At 45.6% G+C, this 21,505-nt stretch overlaps 9 non-coding genes across 9 annotated transcripts; all 9 read right to left on the reverse strand.

Annotated features, from left to right (window-relative positions):
* Nucleotides 1–423: 423 nt before the first annotated feature.
* Nucleotides 424–494, reverse strand: trnag-gcc (transfer RNA glycine (anticodon GCC)). The gene has a single exon. It is a non-coding gene; the product is annotated as a tRNA-Gly (tRNA).
* Nucleotides 495–1,839: 1,345 nt separating this feature from the next.
* Nucleotides 1,840–1,910, reverse strand: trnag-gcc (transfer RNA glycine (anticodon GCC)). The gene has a single exon. It is a non-coding gene; the product is annotated as a tRNA-Gly (tRNA).
* A 2,353-nt stretch (nt 1,911–4,263) lies between these two features.
* trnag-gcc (transfer RNA glycine (anticodon GCC)) lies at nt 4,264–4,334 on the reverse strand. The gene has a single exon. It is a non-coding gene; the product is annotated as a tRNA-Gly (tRNA).
* Nucleotides 4,335–5,679: 1,345 nt separating this feature from the next.
* Nucleotides 5,680–5,750, reverse strand: trnag-gcc (transfer RNA glycine (anticodon GCC)). The gene has a single exon. It is a non-coding gene; the product is annotated as a tRNA-Gly (tRNA).
* Nucleotides 5,751–7,933: 2,183 nt separating this feature from the next.
* trnag-gcc (transfer RNA glycine (anticodon GCC)) lies at nt 7,934–8,004 on the reverse strand. The gene has a single exon. It is a non-coding gene; the product is annotated as a tRNA-Gly (tRNA).
* Nucleotides 8,005–9,755: 1,751 nt separating this feature from the next.
* Nucleotides 9,756–9,826, reverse strand: trnag-gcc (transfer RNA glycine (anticodon GCC)). The gene has a single exon. It is a non-coding gene; the product is annotated as a tRNA-Gly (tRNA).
* Nucleotides 9,827–12,058: 2,232 nt separating this feature from the next.
* trnag-gcc (transfer RNA glycine (anticodon GCC)) lies at nt 12,059–12,129 on the reverse strand. Its single transcript has one exon. It is a non-coding gene; the product is annotated as a tRNA-Gly (tRNA).
* A 2,397-nt stretch (nt 12,130–14,526) lies between these two features.
* On the reverse strand, nt 14,527–14,597 carry trnag-gcc (transfer RNA glycine (anticodon GCC)). Its single transcript has one exon. It is a non-coding gene; the product is annotated as a tRNA-Gly (tRNA).
* A 1,745-nt stretch (nt 14,598–16,342) lies between these two features.
* On the reverse strand, nt 16,343–16,413 carry trnag-gcc (transfer RNA glycine (anticodon GCC)). The gene has a single exon. It is a non-coding gene; the product is annotated as a tRNA-Gly (tRNA).
* Between the last annotated feature and the right edge of the window lie 5,092 nt (nt 16,414–21,505).

A 21,505-nucleotide genomic window follows, 5' to 3' on the forward strand; every position in this document is an offset into this window, starting at 1 on the left:
GGGTTTCAAGTGGATGAACGAGGAATAAGTAACGATGACACTTAGATCTCGGGATTACTAAGTCACAGGTTACAGTAACGTCCGGATGGGATGATGTAGAAAGAAGTACCAATCATTATAGATAGATGAGTGAGTGAGTGAAAGAGAGAGAGAGAGACAGACACAAATGTCTGGTTGTTACAATAATTCCCATCCTCTTCTATATAGAACGGAGAAAAAAATTGGCCACGAATCAAGCAGACACCTCCGAGTGGCAGGTGAGATCTCTACCACTGTAGGACCAATTCTCAGGTGATAGGTGTTTGAACCGGCTGAAGGAGGAATAAGTACCGATGAAACTTAGATCTCGGGATTACTAAGTCAGGGTTACAGTAACGCCAGTATGGGACGATGTAATCAGTCTTCTTTGCAGAACGAGGAAAATGCTTTGGCCGGGAATCGAACCCGGGCCTCCCGCGTGGCAGGCGAGAATTCTACCACTGAACAACCAATGCTCAGGTTATGAAAATCTTAAGTGGTTGAATGGGAAAGAAGTACTAATCATTAAAGATAATTGGATAGATGAGTGAGTGAGTGAGACAGACACAAATGTCTGGTTGTAGCAAATATTTGCCATCCTCTACTATATAGAACGGGGAAAACCATTGGCCACGAATCAAGCAGACACCTCCCGAGTGGCAGGTGAGATCTCTACCACTGTAGGACCAGTGCTCAGGTGACAAATGTTTGAACCGGCTGAAGGAGGAATAAGTACCAATCAGAACTTTAACCCATAAAACATGAATGATGCAGCCAACACGAGCCAATGAGGCACAGACGAACCTCTGGATGGCACGATGCAGTCATCATCGTCTATGCAGAAGGAGGAAAAAGTACCAATCAGACCCAGACCTCGGGATAACTAAGGCACGGGAAACAGGAACGTCCGGATGGGACGATGTAGAAAGAGGTACCAATCTTTATAGATAGATGAGTGAGTGAGAGAGAGAGACAGACACAAATGTCTGGTTGTTGCAATAATTTGCCATCCTGTTCTATATAGAACGGGGAAAACCATTGGCCGCGAATCGAGCAATGAATTCCTGCGTGGCAGCTGAGATCTCTACCACTGTAGGACCAATGCTCAGGTGACAAGGGTATCAAGTGGATGAACGAGGAATAAGTACCAATCAGACCAAGACCTCGGGATTACTAAGGCGCGGGAAACAGGAACGTCCGGATGGGACGATGTAGAAAGAGGTACCAATCTTTATAGATAGATGAGTGAGTGAGAGAGAGAGACAGACACAAATGTGTGGTTGTTACAATAATAGCCATCCTCTTCTATATAGATCGGGGATAACCATTGGCCGCGAATCAAGCAACAACCTCCCGAGTGGAAGGTGAGATATCTACCACTGTAGCACAAATGCTCAGGTGACAAGGGTTTCAAGTGGATGAACGATGAATAAGTACCAATCAGACTTAGACCTCGGGATAACTAAGGCACGGGAAACAGGAACGTCCGGATGGGACGATGTAGAAAGAGGTACCAATCTCTATAGATAGATGAGTGAGTGAGAGAGAGAGACAGACACAAATGTCTGGTTGTTACAATAATAGCCATCCTCTTCTACATAGAATGGGGAAAACCATTGGCATCGAATGAAGCAACAACCTCCCGAGTGCCAGGTGAGATCTCTACCACTGTCGGACCAATGCTCAGGTGACAAGGGTTTCAAGTGGATGAACGAGGAATAAGTACCGATGAGACTTAGATCTCGGGATTACTAAGTCAGGGTTACAGTAACGCCTGTATGGGACGATGTAATCATTGTCTTCTTTGCAGAACGAGGAAAATGCATTGGCCGGGAATCGAACCCGGGCTTTCCGCGTGGCAGGCGAGAATTCTACCACTGAACAACCAATGCTCAGGTTATGAAAATCTTAAGTGGTTGAATGGGAAAGAAGTACTAATCATTAACGATAATTGGATAGATGAGTGAGTGAGTGAGACAGACACAAATGTCTGGTTGTAGCAATTATTTGCCATCCTCTACTATATAGAACGGGGAAAACCATTGGCCGCGAATCAAGCAGACACCTCCCGAGTGGCAGGTGAGATCTCTACCACTGTAGGACCAATGCTCAGGTGACAAATGTTTGAACCGGCTGAAGGAGGAATAAGTACCAATCAGAACTTTAACCCATAAAACATGAATGATGCAGCCAACACGAGCCAATGAGGCACAGACGAACCTCTGGATGGCACGATGCAGTCATCATCGTCTATGCAGAAGGAGGAAAAAGTACCAATCAGACCCAGACCTCGGGATAACTAAGGCACGGGAAAGAGGAACGTCCGGATGGGACGATGTAGAAAGAGGTACCAATCTTTATAGATAGATGAGTGAGTGAGAGAGAGAGACAGACACAAATGTCTGGTTGTTGCAATAATTTGCCATCCTGTTCTATATAGAACGGGGAAAACCATTGGCCGCGAATCGAGCAATGAATTCCTGCGTGGCAGCTGAGATCTCTACCACTGTAGGACCAATGCTCAGGTGACAAGGGTATCAAGTGGATGAACGAGGAATACGTACCAATCAGACCAAGACCTCGGGATTACTAAGGCGCGGGAAACAGGAACGTCCGGATGGGACGATGTAGAAAGAGGTACCAATCTTTATAGATAGATGAGTGAGTGAGAGAGAGAGACAGACACAAATGTCTGGTTGTTACAATAATTCCCATCCTCTTCTATATAGAACGGAGAAAAAAATTGGCCACGAATCAAGCAGACACCTCCGAGTGGCAGGTGAGATCTCTACCACTGTAGGACCAATTCTCAGGTGATAGGTGTTTGAACCGGCTGAAGGAGGAATAAGTACCAATCAGAACTTTAACCCATAAAACATGAATGATTCAGCCAACACGAGCCAATGAGGCACAGACGAACCTCTGGATGGCACGATGCAGTCATCATCGTCTATGCAGAAGGAGGAAAAAGTTCCAATCAGACCCAGACCTCAGGATTACAAAGGCGCGGGTATCAGGAACGTCCAGATGGGACGAAGTAGAAAGAAGTACCAATCATTATAAATAGATGACAGAGTAAGTGAGAGAGAGAGAGAGACAGACACAAATGTCTGGTTGTTGCAATGATTTGCCATCCTCTACTATATAGAACGAGGATAACCATTGTCCGCGATTCAAGCAACAACCTCCCGAGTGGCCGGTGAGATCGCTACCACTGGCGGACCAATGCTCAGGTGACAAGGGTTTCAAATGGTTGAACGATGAATAAGTACCAATCAGACTTAGACCTCAGGATTACTAAGGCGAGGGTATCAGGAACGTCCAGATGGGACGAAGTAGAAAGAAGTACCAATCATTATAAATAGATGACTGAGTTAATGAGAGAGAGAGACAGATACAAATGTCTGGTTGTTACAATAATAGCCATCCTCTTCTATATAGATCGGGGATAACCATTGTCCGCGATTCAAGCAACAACCTCCCGAGTGGCCGGTGAGATCGCTACCACTGGCGGACCAATGCTCAGGTGACAAGGGTTTCAAGAGGATGAAAGAGGAATAAGTTCCAATCATACCCAGACCTCGGGATAACTAAGGCACTGGAAACAGGAACGTCCGGATGGGACGATGTAGAAAGAGGTACCAATCTTTATAGATAGATGAGTGAGTGAGAGAGAGAGACAGACACAAATGTCTGGTTGTTACAATAATAGCCATCCTCTTCTACATAGAATGGGGAAAACCATTGGCCGCGAATCAAGCAACAACCTCCCGAGTGGAAGGTGAGATATCTACCACTGTAGCACAAATGCTCAGGTGACAAGGGATTCAAGTGGATGAACGAGGAATAAGTAACGATGACACTTAGATCTCGGGATTACTAAGTCACAGGTTACAGTAACGTCCGGATGGGATGATGTAGAAAGAAGTACCAATCATTATAGATAGATGAGTGAGTGAGTGAAAGAGAGAGAGAGAGACAGACACAAATGTCTGGTTGTTACAATAATTCCCATCCTCTTCTATATAGAACGGAGAAAAAAATTGGCCACGAATCAAGCAGACACCTCCGAGTGGCAGGTGAGATCTCTACCACTGTAGGACCAATTCTCAGGTGATAGGTGTTTGAACCGGCTGAAGGAGGAATAAGTACCGATGAAACTTAGATCTCGGGATTACTAAGTCAGGGTTACAGTAACGCCAGTATGGGACGATGTAATCAGTCTTCTTTGCAGAACGAGGAAAATGCTTTGGCCGGGAATCGAACCCGGGCCTCCCGCGTGGCAGGCGAGAATTCTACCACTGAACAACCAATGCTCAGGTTATGAAAATCTTAAGTGGTTGAATGGGAAAGAAGTACTAATCATTAAAGATAATTGGATAGATGAGTGAGTGAGTGAGACAGACACAAATGTCTGGTTGTAGCAAATATTTGCCATCCTCTACTATATAGAACGGGGAAAACCATTGGCCACGAATCAAGCAGACACCTCCCGAGTGGCAGGTGAGATCTCTACCACTGTAGGACCAATGCTCAGGTGACAAATGTTTGAACCGGCTGAAGGAGGAATAAGTACCAATCAGAACTTTAACCCATAAAACATGAATGATGCAGCCAACACGAGCCAATGAGGCACAGACGAACCTCTGGATGGCACGATGCAGTCATCATCGTCTATGCAGAAGGAGGAAAAAGTACCAATCAGACCCAGACCTCGGGATAACTAAGGCACGGGAAACAGGAACGTCCGGATGGGACGATGTAGAAAGAGGTACCAATCTTTATAGATAGATGAGTGAGTGAGAGAGAGAGACAGACACAAATGTCTGGTTGTTGCAATAATTTGCCATCCTGTTCTATATAGAACGGGGAAAACCATTGGCCGCGAATCGAGCAATGAATTCCTGCGTGGCAGCTGAGATCTCTACCACTGTAGGACCAATGCTCAGGTGACAAGGGTATCAAGTGGATGAACGAGGAATAAGTACCAATCAGACCAAGACCTCGGGATTACTAAGGCGCGGGAAACAGGAACGTCCGGATGGGACGATGTAGAAAGAGGTACCAATCTTTATAGATAGATGAGTGAGTGAGAGAGAGAGACAGACACAAATGTGTGGTTGTTACAATAATAGCCATCCTCTTCTATATAGATCGGGGATAACCATTGGCCGCGAATCAAGCAACAACCTCCCGAGTGGAAGGTGAGATATCTACCACTGTAGCACAAATGCTCAGGTGACAAGGGTTTCAAGTGGATGAACGATGAATAAGTACCAATCAGACTTAGACCTCGGGATAACTAAGGCACGGGAAACAGGAACGTCCGGATGGGACGATGTAGAAAGAGGTACCAATCTCTATAGATAGATGAGTGAGTGAGAGAGAGAGACAGACACAAATGTCTGGTTGTTACAATAATAGCCATCCTCTTCTACATAGAATGGGGAAAACCATTGGCATCGAATGAAGCAACAACCTCCCGAGTGCCAGGTGAGATCTCTACCACTGTCGGACCAATGCTCAGGTGACAAGGGTTTCAAGTGGATGAACGAGGAATAAGTACCGATGAGACTTAGATCTCGGGATTACTAAGTCAGGGTTACAGTAACGCCTGTATGGGACGATGTAATCATTGTCGTCTTTGCAGAACGAGGAAAATGCATTGGCCGGGAATCGAACCCGGGCTTTCCGCGTGGCAGGCGAGAATTCTACCACTGAACAACCAATGCTCAGGTTATGAAAATCTTAAGTGGTTGAATGGGAAAGAAGTACTAATCATTAACGATAATTGGATAGATGAGTGAGTGAGTGAGACAGACACAAATGTCTGGTTGTAGCAATTATTTGCCATCCTCTACTATATAGAACGGGGAAAACCATTGGCCGCGAATCAAGCAGACACCTCCCGAGTGGCAGGTGAGATCTCTACCACTGTAGGACCAATGCTCAGGTGACAAATGTTTGAACCGGCTGAAGGAGGAATAAGTACCAATCAGAACTTTAACCCATAAAACATGAATGATGCAGCCAACACGAGCCAATGAGGCACAGACGAACCTCTGGATGGCACGATGCAGTCATCATCGTCTATGCAGAAGGAGGAAAAAGTACCAATCAGACCCAGACCTCGGGATAACTAAGGCACGGGAAAGAGGAACGTCCGGATGGGACGATGTAGAAAGAGGTACCAATCTTTATAGATAGATGAGTGAGTGAGAGAGAGAGACAGACACAAATGTCTGGTTGTTGCAATAATTTGCCATCCTGTTCTATATAGAACGGGGAAAACCATTGGCCGCGAATCGAGCAATGAATTCCTGCGTGGCAGCTGAGATCTCTACCACTGTAGGACCAATGCTCAGGTGACAAGGGTATCAAGTGGATGAACGAGGAATACGTACCAATCAGACCAAGACCTCGGGATTACTAAGGCGCGGGAAACAGGAACGTCCGGATGGGACGATGTAGAAAGAGGTACCAATCTTTATAGATAGATGAGTGAGTGAGAGAGAGAGACAGACACAAATGTCTGGTTGTTACAATAATTCCCATCCTCTTCTATATAGAACGGAGAAAAAAATTGGCCACGAATCAAGCAGACACCTCCGAGTGGCAGGTGAGATCTCTACCACTGTAGGACCAATTCTCAGGTGATAGGTGTTTGAACCGGCTGAAGGAGGAATAAGTACCAATCAGAACTTTAACCCATAAAACATGAATGATTCAGCCAACACGAGCCAATGAGGCACAGACGAACCTCTGGATGGCACGATGCAGTCATCATCGTCTATGCAGAAGGAGGAAAAAGTTCCAATCAGACCCAGACCTCAGGATTACAAAGGCGCGGGTATCAGGAACGTCCAGATGGGACGAAGTAGAAAGAAGTACCAATCATTATAAATAGATGACAGAGTAAGTGAGAGAGAGAGAGAGACAGACACAAATGTCTGGTTGTTGCAATGATTTGCCATCCTCTACTATATAGAACGAGGAAAACCATTGGCCGCGAATCAAGCAACAACCTCCCGAGTGGCAGGTGAAATCTCTACCACTGTAGGACCAATTCTCAGGTGATCAGTGTTTGAACCGGCTGAAGGAGGAATAAGTACCAATCAGAACTTTAACCCATAAAACATGAATGATGCAGCCAACACGAGCCAATGAGGCACAGACGAACCTCTGGATGGCACGATGCAGTCATCGTCGTCTATGCAGAAGGAGGAAAAAGTACCAATCAGACTCAGACCTCAGGATTACTAAGGCAAGGGACACAGGAACGTACGGATGGGACGATGTAGATAGAGGTACCAATCTTTATAGATAGATGAGTGAGTGAGAGAGAGAGACAGACACAAATGTCTGGTTGTTACAATAATAGCCATCCTCTTCTATTTAGATCGAGGATAACCATTGGCCGCGAATCAAGCAACAACCTCCCGAGTGGCAGGTGAGATCTCTACTACTGTCGGACCAATGGTCAGGTGACAAGGGTTTGAAATGGTTGAACGATGAATAAGTACCAATCAGACCATGGCCTCGGGATTACTAAGGCGCGGGAAACAGGAACGTCCGGATGGGATGATGTAGAAAGAAGTACCAATCATTATAGATAGATGAGTGAGTGAGTGAAAGAGAGAGAGAGACAGACACAAATGTCTGGTTGTTACAATAATAGCCATCCTCTTCTACATAGAATTTGGAAAACCATTGGCCGCGAATCAAGCAACAACCTCCCGAGTGGCAGGTGAGATCTCTACCACTGTCGGACCAATGCTCAGGTGACAAGGGTTTCAAATGGATGAAAGAGGAAATAGTACCGATGAGACTTAGATCTCGGGATTACTAAGTCAGGGTTACAGTAACGCCCGTATGGGACGATGTAATCATTGTCGTCTTTGCAGAACGAGGAAAATGCATTGGCCGGGAATCGAACCCGGGCCTCCCGCGTGGCAGGCGAGAATTCTACCACTGAACAAGCAATGCTCAGGTTATGAAAATCTTAAGTGGTTGAATGGGAAAGAAGTACTAATCATTATAGATAATAGGATAGATGAGTGACTGAGTGAGACAGACACAAATGTCTGGTTGTTGCAATTATTTGCCATCCTCTACTATATAGAACGAGGAAAACCATTGGCCGCGAATCAAGTAAAGGCCTCCCGAGTGGCAGGTGAGGTCTCTACGTCTGTAGGACCAATGCTCAGGTGACAAGGGTTTCGAGTAGTTGAACAAGGAATAAGTAACAATCATTATAGATAGATGAGTGAGTGAGTGAAAGAGAGAGAGAGACAGACACAAATGTCTGGTTGTTACAATAATAGCCATCCTCTTCTACATAGAATGGGGAAAACCATTGGCCGCGAATCAAGCAACAACCTCCCGAGTGGAAGGTGAGATCTCTACCACTGTAGGGCCAGTGCTCAGGTGACAAGGGTATCAAGTGGATGAACGAGGAATAAGTACGAATCAGACCAAGACCTCGGGATTACTAAGGCGCGGGAAACAGGAACGTCCGGATGGGATGATGTAGAAAGAAGTACCAATCATGATAGATAGATGAGTGAGTGAGTGAAAGAGAGAGAGAGACAGACACAAATGTCTGGTTGTTACAATAATAGCCATCCTCTTCTACATAGAATGGGGAAAACCATTGGCCGCGAATCAAGCAACAACCTCCCGAGTGGAAGGTGAGATCTCTAACACTGTAGGACCAATGCTCAGGTGACAAGGGTATCAAGTGGATGAACGAGGAATAAGTACCAATCAGACCAAGACCTCGGGATTACTAAGGCACGGGAAACAGGAACGTCCGGATGGGACGATGTAGAAAGAGGTACCAATCTTTATAGATAGATGAGTGAGTGAGAGAGAGAGACAGACACAAATGTGTGGTTGTTACAATAATAGCCATCCTCTTCTATATAGATCGGGGATAACCATTGGCCGCGAATCAAGCAACAACCTCCCGAGTGGAAGGTGAGATATCTACCACTGTAGCACAAATGCTCAGGTGACAAGGGTTTCAAGTGGATGAACGAGGAATAAGTTCCAATCATACCCAGACCTCGGGATAACTAGGGCACGGGAAACAGGAACGTCTGGATGGGACGATGTAGAAAGAGGTACCAATCTTTACAGATAGATGAGTGAGTGAGAGAGAGAGAGAGACAGACACAAATGTCTGGTTGTTACAATAATAGCCATCCTCTTCTACATAGAATGGGGAAAACCATTGGCCGCGAATCAAGCAACAACCTCCCGAGTGGAAGGTGAGATCTCTACCACTGTTGGACCAATGGTCAGGTGACAAGGGTTTGAAATGGTTGAACGATGAATAAGTACCAATCAGACCATGACCTCGGGATTACTAAGGCGCAGGAAACAGGAACGTCCGGATGGGATGATGTAGAAAGAAGTACCAATCATTATAGATTGATGAGTGAGTGAGTGAAAGAGAGAGAGAGACAGACACAAATGTCTGGTTGTTACAATAATAGCCATCCTCTTCTACATAGAATGGGGAAAACCATTGGCCGCGAATGAAGCAACAACCTCCCGAGTGGCAGGTGAGATCTCTACCACTGTCGGACCAATGCTCAGGTGACAAGGGTTTCAAGTGGATGAACGAGGAATATGTACCGATGAGACTTAGATCTCGGGATTACTAAGTCAGGGTTACAGTAACGCCCGTATGGGACGATGTAATCATTGTCTTCTTTGCAGAACGAGGAAAATGCATTGGCCGGGAATCGAACCCGGGCTTTCCGCGTGGCAGGCGAGAATTCTACCACTGAACAACCAATGCTCAGGTTATGAAAATCTTAAGTGGTTGAATGGGAAAGAAGTACTAATCATTAACGATAATTGGATAGATGAGTGAGTGAGTGAGACAGACACAAATGTCTGGTTGTAGCAATTATTTGCCATCCTCTACTATATAGAACGGGGAAAACCATTGGCCGCGAATCAAGCAGACACCTCCCGAGTGGCAGGTGAGATCTCTACCACTGTAGGACCAATGCTCAGGTGACAAATGTTTGAACCGGCTGAAGGAGGAATAAGTACCAATCAGAACTTTAACCCATAAAACATGAATGATGCAGCCAACACGAGCCAATGAGGCACAGACGAACCTCTGGATGGCACGATGCAGTCATCATCGTCTATGCAGAAGGAGGAAAAAGTACCAATCAGACCCAGACCTCGGGATAACTAAGGCACGGGAAAGAGGAACGTCCGGATGGGACGATGTAGAAAGAGGTACCAATCTTTTTAGATAGATGAGTGAGTGAGAGAGAGAGACAGACACAAATGTCTGGTTGTTGCAATTATTTGCCATCATGTTCTATATAGAACGGGGAAAACCATTGGCCGCGAATCGAGCAACAACCTCCCGAGTGGAAGGTGAGATCTCTACCACTGTCGGACCAATGGTCAGGTGACAAGGGTTTCAAATGGTTGAACGATGAATAAGTACCAATCAGACTTAGACCTCGGGATAACTAAGGCACGGGAAACAGGAACGTCCGGATGGGACGATGTAGAAAGAGGTACCAATCTCTATAGATAGATGAGTGAGTAAGAGAGAGAGACAGACACAAATGTCTGGTTGTTACAATAATAGCCATCCTCTTCTACATAGAATAGGGAAAACCATTGGCCGCGAATCAAGCAACAACCTCCCGAGTGGAAGGTGAGATCTCTACCACTGTAGGGCCAGTGCTCAGGTGACAAGGGTATCAAGTGGATGAACGAGGAATAAGTACGAATCAGACCAAGACCTCGGGATTACTAAGGCGCGGGAAACAGGAACGTCCGGATGGGATGATGTAGAAAGAAGTACCAATCATGATAGATAGATGAGTGAGTGAGTGAAAGAGAGAGAGAGACAGACACAAATGTCTGGTTGTTACAATAATAGCCATCCTCTTCTACATAGAATGGGGAAAACCATTGGCCGCGAATCAAGCAACAACCTCCCGAGTGGAAGGTGAGATCTCTAACACTGTAGGACCAATGCTCAGGTGACAAGGGTATCAAGTGGATGAACGAGGAATAAGTACCAATCAGACCAAGACCTCGGGATTACTAAGGCACGGGAAACAGGAACGTCCGGATGGGACGATGTAGAAAGAGGTACCAATCTTTATAGATAGATGAGTGAGTGAGAGAGAGAGACAGACACAAATGTGTGGTTGTTACAATAATAGCCATCCTCTTCTATATAGATCGGGGATAACCATTGGCCGCGAATCAAGCAACAACCTCCCGAGTGGAAGGTGAGATATCTACCACTGTAGCACAAATGCTCAGGTGACAAGGGTTTCAAGTGGATGAACGAGGAATAAGTTCCAATCATACCCAGACCTCGGGATAACTAGGGCACGGGAAACAGGAACGTCTGGATGGGACGATGTAGAAAGAGGTACCAATCTTTACAGATAGATGAGTGAGTGAGAGAGAGAGAGAGACAGACACAAATGTCTGGTTGTTACAATAATAGCCATCCTCTTCTACATAGAATGGGGAAAACCATTGGCCGCGAATCAAGCAACAACCTCCCGAGTGGAAGGTGAGATCTCTACCACTGTTGGACCAATGGTCAGGTGACAAGGGTTTGAAATGGTTGAACGATGAATAAGTACCAATCAGACCATGACCTCGGGATTACTAAGGCGCAGGAAACAGGAACGTCCGGATGGGATGATGTAGAAAGAAGTACCAATCATTATAGATTGATGAGTGAGTGAGTGAAAGAGAGAGAGAGACAGACACAAATGTCTGGTTGTTACAATAATAGCCATCCTCTTCTACATAGAATGGGGAAAACCATTGGCCGCGAATGAAGCAACAACCTCCCGAGTGGCAGGTGAGATCTCTACCACTGTCGGACCAATGCTCAGGTGACAAGGGTTTCAAGTGGATGAACGAGGAATATGTACCGATGAGACTTAGATCTCGGGATTACTAAGTCAGGGTTACAGTAACGCCCGTATGGGACGATGTAATCATTGTCTTCTTTGCAGAACGAGGAAAATGCATTGGCCGGGAATCGAACCCGGGCTTTCCGCGTGGCAGGCGAGAATTCTACCACTGAACAACCAATGCTCAGGTTATGAAAATCTTAAGTGGTTGAATGGGAAAGAAGTACTAATCATTAACGATAATTGGATAGATGAGTGAGTGAGTGAGACAGACACAAATGTCTGGTTGTAGCAATTATTTGCCATCCTCTACTATATAGAACGGGGAAAACCATTGGCCGCGAATCAAGCAGACACCTCCCGAGTGGCAGGTGAGATCTCTACCACTGTAGGACCAATGCTCAGGTGACAAATGTTTGAACCGGCTGAAGGAGGAATAAGTACCAATCAGAACTTTAACCCATAAAACATGAATGATGCAGCCAACACGAGCCAATGAGGCACAGACGAACCTCTGGATGGCACGATGCAGTCATCATCGTCTATGCAGAAGGAGGAAAAAGTACCAATCAGACCCAGACCTCGGGATAACTAAGGCACGGGAAAGAGGAACGTCCGGATGGGACGATGTAGAAAGAGGTACCAATCTTTATAGATAGATGAGTGAGTGAGAGAGAGAGACAGACACAAATGTCTGGTTGTTGCAATAATTTGCCATCCTGTTCTATATAGAACGGGGAAAACCATTGGCCGCGAATCGAGCAATGAATTCCTGCGTGGCAGCTGAGATCTCTACCACTGTAGGACCAATGCTCAGGTGACAAGGGTATCAAGTGGATGAACGAGGAATACGTACCAATCAGACCAAGACCTCGGGATTACTAAGGCGCGGGAAACAGGAACGTCCGGATGGGACGATGTAGAAATAGGTACCAATCTTTATAGATAGATGAGTGAGTGAGAGAGAGAGACAGACACAAATGTCTGGTTGTTACAATAATTCCCATCCTCTTCTATATAGAACGGAGAAAAAAATTGGCCACGAATCAAGCAGACACCTCCGAGTGGCAGGTGAGATCTCTACCACTGTAGGACCAATTCTCAGGTGATAGGTGTTTGAACCGGCTGAAGGAGGAATAAGTACCAATCAGAACTTTAACCCATAAAACATGAATGATTCAGCCAACACGAGCCAATGAGGCACAGACGAACCTCTGGATGGCACGATGCAGTCATCATCGTCTATGCAGAAGGAGGAAAAAGTTCCAATCAGACCCAGACCTCAGGATTACAAAGGCGCGGGTATCAGGAACGTCCAGATGGGACGAAGTAGAAAGAAGTACCAATCATTATAAATAGATGACAGAGTAAGTGAGAGAGAGAGAGAGACAGACACAAATGTCTGGTTGTTGCAATGATTTGCCATCCTCTACTATATAGAACGAGGAAAACCATTGGCCGCGAATCAAGCAAAGGCCTCCCGAGTGGCAGGTGAGGCCTCTACGTCTGTAGGACCAATGCTCAGGTGACAAGGGTTTCGAGTAGTTGAACAAGGAATAAGTAACAATCATTATAGATAGATGAGTGAGTGAGTGACAGAGAGAGAGAGACAAATGTCTGGTTGTTACAATAATAGCTAACCTCTTCTATATAGAACGGAGAAAAAAATTGGCCGCGAATCAAGCAACAACCTCCCGAGTGGCAGGTGAAATCTCTACCACTGTAGGACCAATTCTCAGGTGATCAGTGTTTGAACCGGCTGAAGGAGGAATAAGTACCAATCAGAACTTTAACCCATAAAACATGAATGATGCAGCCAACACGAGCCAATGAGGCACAGACGAACCTCTGGATGGCACGATGCAGTCATCGTCGTCTATGCAGAAGGAGGAAAAAGTACCAATCAGACTCAGACCTCAGGATTACTAAGGCAAGGGACACAGGAACGTACGGATGGGACGATGTAGATAGAGGTACCAATCTTTATAGATAGATGAGTGAGTGAGAGAGAGAGACAGACACAAATGTCTGGTTGTTACAATAATAGCCATCCTCTTCTATTTAGATCGAGGATAACCATTGGCCGCGAATCAAGCAACAACCTCCCGAGTGGCAGGTGAGATCTCTACTACTGTCGGACCAATGGTCAGGTGACAAGGGTTTGAAATGGTTGAACGATGAATAAGTACCAATCAGACCATGACCTCGGGATTACTAAGGCGCGGGAAACAGGAACGTCCGGATGGGATGATGTAGAAAGAAGTACCAATCATTATAGATAGATGAGTGAGTGAGTGAAACAGAGAGAGAGACAGACACAAATGTCTGGTTGTTACAATAATAGCCATCCTCTTCTACATAGAATTTGGAAAACCATTGGCCGCGAATCAAGCAACAACCTCCCGAGTGGCAGGTGAGATCTCTACCACTGTCGGACCAATGCTCAGGTGACAAGGGTTTCAAATGGATGAAAGAGGAAATAGTACCGATGAGACTTAGATCTCGGGATTACTAAGTCAGGGTTACAGTAACGCCCGTATGGGACGATGTAATCATTGTCGTCTTTGCAGAACGAGGAAAATGCATTGGCCGGGAATCGAACCCGGGCCTCCCGCGTGGCAGGCGAGAATTCTACCACTGAACAAGCAATGCTCAGGTTATGAAAATCTTAAGTGGTTGAATGGGAAAGAAGTACTAATCATTATAGATAATAGGATAGATGAGTGACTGAGTGAGACAGACACAAATGTCTGGTTGTTGCAATTATTTGCCATCCTCTACTATATAGAACGAGGAAAACCATTGGCCGCGAATCAAGTAAAGGCCTCCCGAGTGGCAGGTGAGGTCTATACGTCTGTAGGACCAATGCTCAGGTGACAAGGGTTTCGAGTAGTTGAACAAGGAATAAGTAACAATCATTATAGATAGATGAGTGAGTGAGTGAAAGAGAGAGAGAGACAGACACAAATGTCTGGTTGTTACAATAATAGCCATCCTCTTCTACATAGAATGGGGAAAACCATTGGCCGCGAATCAAGCAACAACCTCCCGAGTGGAAGGTGAGATCTCTACCACTGTAGGGCCAGTGCTCAGGTGACAAGGGTATCAAGTGGATGAACGAGGAATAAGTACGAATCAGACCAAGACCTCGGGATTACTAAGGCGCGGGAAACAGGAACGTCCGGATGGGATGATGTAGAAAGAAGTACCAATCATGATAGATAGATGAGTGAGTGAGTGAAAGAGAGACAGACACAAATGTCTGGTTGTTACAATAATAGCCATCCTCTTCTACATAGAATGGGGAAAACCATTGGCCGCGAATCAAGCAACAACCTCCCGAGTGGAAGGTGAGATCTCTAACACTGTAGGACCAATGCTCAGGTGACAAGGGTATCAAGTGGATGAACGAGGAATAAGTACCAATCAGACCAAGACCTCGGGATTACTAAGGCACGGGAAACAGGAACGTCCGGATGGGACGATGTAGAAAGAGGTACCAATCTTTATAGATAGATGAGTGAGTGAGAGAGAGAGACAGACACAAATGTGTGGTTGTTACAATAATAGCCATCCTCTTCTATATAGATCGGGGATAACCATTGGCCGCGAATCAAGCAACAACCTCCCGAGTGGAAGGTGAGATATCTACCACTGTAGCACAAATGCTCAGGTGACAAGGGTTTCAAGTGGATGAACGAGGAATAAGTTCCAATCATACCCAGACCTCGGGATAACTAGGGCACGGGAAACAGGAACGTCTGGATGGGACGATGTAGAAAGAGGTACCAATCTTTACAGATAGATGAGTGAGTGAGAGAGAGAGAGAGACAGACACAAATGTCTGGTTGTTACAATAATAGCCATCCTCTTCTACATAGAATGGGGAAAACCATTGGCCGCGAATCAAGCAACAACCTCCCGAGTGGAAGGTGAGATCTCTACCACTGTTGGACCAATGGTCAGGTGACAAGGGTTTGAAATGGTTGAACGATGAATAAGTACCAATCAGACCATGACCTCGGGATTACTAAGGCGCAGGAAACAGGAACGTCCGGATGGGATGATGTAGAAAGAAGTACCAATCATTATAGATTGATGAGTGAGTGAGTGAAAGAGAGAGAGAGACAGACACAAATGTCTGGTTGTTACAATAATAGCCATCCTCTTCTACATAGAATGGGGAAAACCATTGGCCGCGAATGAAGCAACAACCTCCCGAGTGGCAGGTGAGATCTCTACCACTGTCGGACCAATGCTCAGGTGACAAGGGTATCACGTGGATGAACGAGGAATAAGTACCGATGAGACTTAGATCTCGGGATTACTAAGTCAGGGTTACAGTAACGCCCGTATGGGACGATGTAATCATTGTCTTCTTTGCAGAACGAGGAAAATGCATTGGCCGGGAATCGAACCCAGGCCTCCCGCGTGGCAGGCGAGAATTCTACCACTGAACAACCAATGCTCAGGTTATGAAAATTTTAAGTGGTTGAATGGGAAAGAAGTACTAATCATTATAGATAATAGGATAGATGAGTGAGTGAGTGAGACAGACACAAATGTCTGGTTGTTGCAATTATTTGCCATCCTCTACTATATAGAACGGGGAAAACCATTGGCCGCGAATCAAGCAAACACCTCCCGAGTGGCAGGTGAGATCTCTACCACTGTAGGACCAATGCTCAGGTGACAAGTGTTTGAACCGGCTGAAGGAGGAATAAGTACCAATCAGAACTTTAACCCATAAAACATGAATGATGCAGCCAACACGAGCCAATGAGGCACAGACGAACCTCTGGATGGCACGATGCAGTCATCGTCGTCTATGCAGAAGGAGGAAAAAGTACCAATCAGACCCAGACCTCGGGATAACTAAGGCACGGGAAACAGGAACGTCCGGATGGGACGATGTAGAAAGAGGTACCAATCTTTTCAGATAGATGAGTGAGTGAGAGAGAGAGACAGACACAAATGTCTGGTTGTTGCAATAATTTGCCATCCTGTTCTATATAGAACGGGGAAAACCATTGGCCGCGAATCGAGCAATGAATTCCTGCGTGGCAGCTGAGATCTCTACCACTGTAGGACCAATGCTCAGGTGACAAGGGTATCAAGTGGATGAACGAGGAATAAGTACCAATCAGACCAAGACCTCGGGATTACTAAGGCGCGGGAAACAGGAACGTCCGGATGGGACGATGTAGAAAGAGGTACCAATCTTTATAGATAGATGAGTGAGTGAGAGAGAGAGACAGACACAAATGTGTGGTTGTTACAATAATAGCCATCCTCTTCTATATAGATCGGGGATAACCATTGGCCGCGAATCAAGCAACAACCTCCCGAGTGGAAGGTGAGATCTCTACCACTGTCGGACCAATGGTCAGGTGACAAGGGTTTCAAATGGTTGAACGATGAATAAGTACCAATCAGACTTAGACCTCGGGATAACTAAGGCACGGGAAACAGGAACGTCCGGATGGGACGATGTAGAAAGAGGTACCAATCTCTATAGATAGATGAGTGAGTGAGAGAGAGAGACAGACACAAATGTCTGGTTGTTACAATAATAGCCATCCTCTTCTACATAGAATGGGGAAAACCATTGGCCGCGAATCAAGCAACAACCTCCCTAGTGGAAGGTGAGATCTCTACCACTGTCGGACCAATGGTCAGGTGACAAGGGTTTCAAATGGTTGAACGATGAATAAGTACCAATCAGACTTAGACCTCAGGATTACTAAGGCGCGGGTATCAGGAACGTCCAGATGGGACGAAGTAGAAAGAAGTACCAATCATTATAAATAGATGACTGAGTTAGTGAGAGAGAGAGACAGACACAAATGTCTGGTTGTTACAATAATAGCCATCCTCTTCTATATAGATCGGGGATAACCATTGTCCGCGAATCAAGCAACAACCTCCCGAGTGGCCGGTGAGATCGCTACCACTGGCGGACCAATGCTCAGGTGACAAGGGTTTCAAGAGGATGAAAGAGGAATAAGTTCCAATCATACCCAGACCTCGGGATAACTAAGGCACTGGAAACAGGAACGTCCGGATGGGACGATGTAGAAAGAGGTACCAATCTTTATAGATAGATGAGTGAGTGAGAGAGAGAGACAGACACAAATGTCTGGTTGTTACAATAATAGCCATCCTCTTCTACATAGAATGGGGAAAACCATTGGCCGCGAATCAAGCAACAACCTCCCGAGTGGAAGGTGAGATATCTACCACTGTAGCACAAATGCTCAGGTGACAAGGGTTTCAAGTGGATGAACGAGGAATAAGTAACGATGAGACTTAGATCTCGGGATTACTAAGTCACAGGTTACAGTAACGTCCGGATGGGATGATGTAGAAAGAAGTACCAATCATTATAGATAGATGAGTGAGTGAGTGAAAGAGAGAGAGAGAAACAGACACAAATGTCTGGTTGTTACAATAATTCCCATCCTCTTCTAAATAGAATGGAGAAAAAAATTGGCTACGAATCAAGCAGACACCTCCGAGTGGCAGGTGAGATCTCTACCACTGTAGGACCAATGCTCAGGTGACAAGTGTTTGAACCGGCTGAAGGAGGAATAAGTACCAATCAGAACTTTAACCCATAAAACATGAATGATGCAGCCAACACGAGCCAATGAGGCACAGACGAACCTCTGGATGGCACGATGCAGTCATCGTCGTCTATGCAGAAGGAGGAAAAAGTACCAATCAGACCCAGACCTCGGGATAACTTATGCACGGGAAACAGGAACGTCCGGATGGGACGATGTAGAAAGAGGTACCAATCTTTTTAGATAGATGAGTGAGTGAGAGAGAGAGACAGACACAAATGTCTGGTTGTTGCAATAATTTGCCATCCTGTTCTATATAGAACGGGGAAAACCATTGGCCGCGAATCGAGCAATGAATTCCTGCGTGGCAGCTGAGATCTCTACCACTGTCGGACCAATGGTCAGGTGACAAGGGTTTCAAATGGTTGAACGATGAATAAGTACCAATCAGACTTAGACCTCGGGATAACTAAGGCACGGGAAACAGGAACGTCCGGATGGGACGATGTAGAAAGAGGTACCAATCTCTATAGATAGATGAGTGAGTGAGAGAGAGAGACAGACACAAATGTCTGGTTGTTACAATAATAGCAATCCTCTTCTACATAGAATAGGGAAAACCATTGGCCGCGAATCAAGCAACAACCTCCCTAGTGGAAGGTGAGATCTCTACCACTGTCGGACCAATGGTCAGGTGACAAGGGTTTCAAATGGTTGAACGATGAATAAGTACCAATCAGACTTAGACCTCAGGATTACTAAGGCGCGGGTATCAGGAACGTCCAGATGGGACGAAGTAGAAAGAAGTACCAATCATTATAAATAGATGACTGAGTTAGTGAGAGAGAGAGACAGACACAAATGTCTGGTTGTTACAATAATAGCCATCCTCTTCTATATAGATCGGGGATAACCATTGTCCGCGAATCAAGCAACAACCTCCCGAGTGGCCGGTGAGATCGCTACCACTGGCGGACCAATGCTCAGGTGACAAGGGTTTCAAGAGGATGAAAGAGGAATAAGTTCCAATCATACCCAGACCTCGGGATAACTAAGGCACTGGAAACAGGAACGTCCGGATGGGACGATGTAGAAAGAGGTACCAATCTTTATAGATAGATGAGTGAGTGAGAGAGAGAGACAGACACAAATGTCTGGTTGTTACAATAATAGCCATCCTCTTCTACATAGAATGGGGAAAACCATTGGCCGCGAATCAAGCAACAACCTCCCTAGTGGAAGGTGAGATCTCTACCACTGTCGGACCAATGGTCAGGTGACAAGGGTTTCAAATGGTTGAACGATGAATAAGTACCAATCAGACTTAGACCTCAGGATTACTAAGGCGCGGGTATCAGGAACGTCCAGATGGGACGAAGTAGAAAGAAGTACCAATCATTATAAATAGATGACTGAGTTAGTGAGAGAGAGAGACAGACACAAATGTCTGGTTGTTACAATAATAGCCATCCTCTTCTATATAGATCGGGGATAACCATTGTCCGCGAATCAAGCAACAACCTCCCGAGTGGCCGGTGAGATCGCTACCACTGGCGGACCAATGCTCAGGTGACAAGGGTTTCAAGAGGATGAAAGAGGAATAAGTTCCAATCATACCCAGACCTCGGGATAACTAAGGCACTGGAAACAGGAACGTCCGGATGGGACGATGTAGAAAGAGGTACCAATCTTTATAGATAGATGAGTGAGTGAGAGAGAGAGACAGACACAAATGTCTGGTTGTTACAATAATAGCCATCCTCTTCTACATAGAATGGGGAAAACCATTGGCCGCGAATCAAGCAACAACCTCCCGAGTGGAAGGTGAGATATCTACCACTGTAGCACAAATGCTCAGGTGACAAGGGTTTCAAGTGGATGAACGAGGAATAAGTAACGATGAGACTTAGATCTCGGGATTACTAAGTCACAGGTTACAGTAACGTCCGGATGGGATGATGTAGAAAGAAGTACCAATCATTATAGATAGATGAGTGAGTGAGTGAAAGAGAGAGAGAGAAACAGACACAAATGTCTGGTTGTTACAATAATTCCCATCCTCTTCTATATAGAATGGAGAAAAAAATTGGCCACGAATCAAGCAGACACCTCCGAGTGGCAGGTGAGATCTCTACCACTGTAGGACCAATGCTCAGGTGACAAGTGTTTGAACCGGCTGAAGGAAAAATAAGTACCAATCAGAACTTTAACCCATAAAACATGAATGATGCAGCCAACACGAGCCAATGAGGCACAGACGAACCTCTGGATGGCACGATGCAGTCATCGTCGTCTATGCAGAAGGAGGAAAAAGTACCAATCAGACCCAGACCTCGGGATAACTTATGCACGGGAAACAGGAACGTCCGGATGGGACGATGTAGAAAGAGGTACCAATCTTTTTAGATAGATGAGTGAGTGAGAGAGAGAGACAGACACAAATGTCTGGTTGTTGCAATAATTTGCCATCCTGTTCTATATAGAACGGGGAAAACCATTGGCCGCGAATCGAGCAATGAATTCCTGCGTGGCAGCTGAGATCTCTACCACTGTCGGACCAATGGTCAGGTGACAAGGGTTTCAAATGGTTGAACGATGAATAAGTACCAATCAGACTTAGACCTCGGGATAACTAAGGCACGGGAAACAGGAACGTCCGGATGGGACGATGTAGAAAGAGGTACCAATCTCTATAGATAGATGAGTGAGTGAGAGAGAGAGACAGACACAAATGTCTGGTTGTTACAATAATAGCCATCCTCTTCTACATAGAATGGGGAAAACCATTGGCCGCGAATCAAGCAACAACCTCCCTAGTGGAAGGTGAGATCTCTACCACTGTCGGACCAATGGTCAGGTGTCAAGGGTTTCAAATGGTTGAACGATGAATAAGTACCAATCAGACTTAGACCTCAGGATTACTAAGGCGCGGGTATCAGGAACGTCCAGATGGGACGAAGTAGAAAGAAGTACCAATCATTATAAATAGATGAC

This window comes from Amia ocellicauda, chromosome 20, assembly GCF_036373705.1.
Source record: "Amia ocellicauda isolate fAmiCal2 chromosome 20, fAmiCal2.hap1, whole genome shotgun sequence".
NCBI classification, from domain to species: Eukaryota; Metazoa; Chordata; class Actinopteri; order Amiiformes; family Amiidae; genus Amia; species Amia ocellicauda.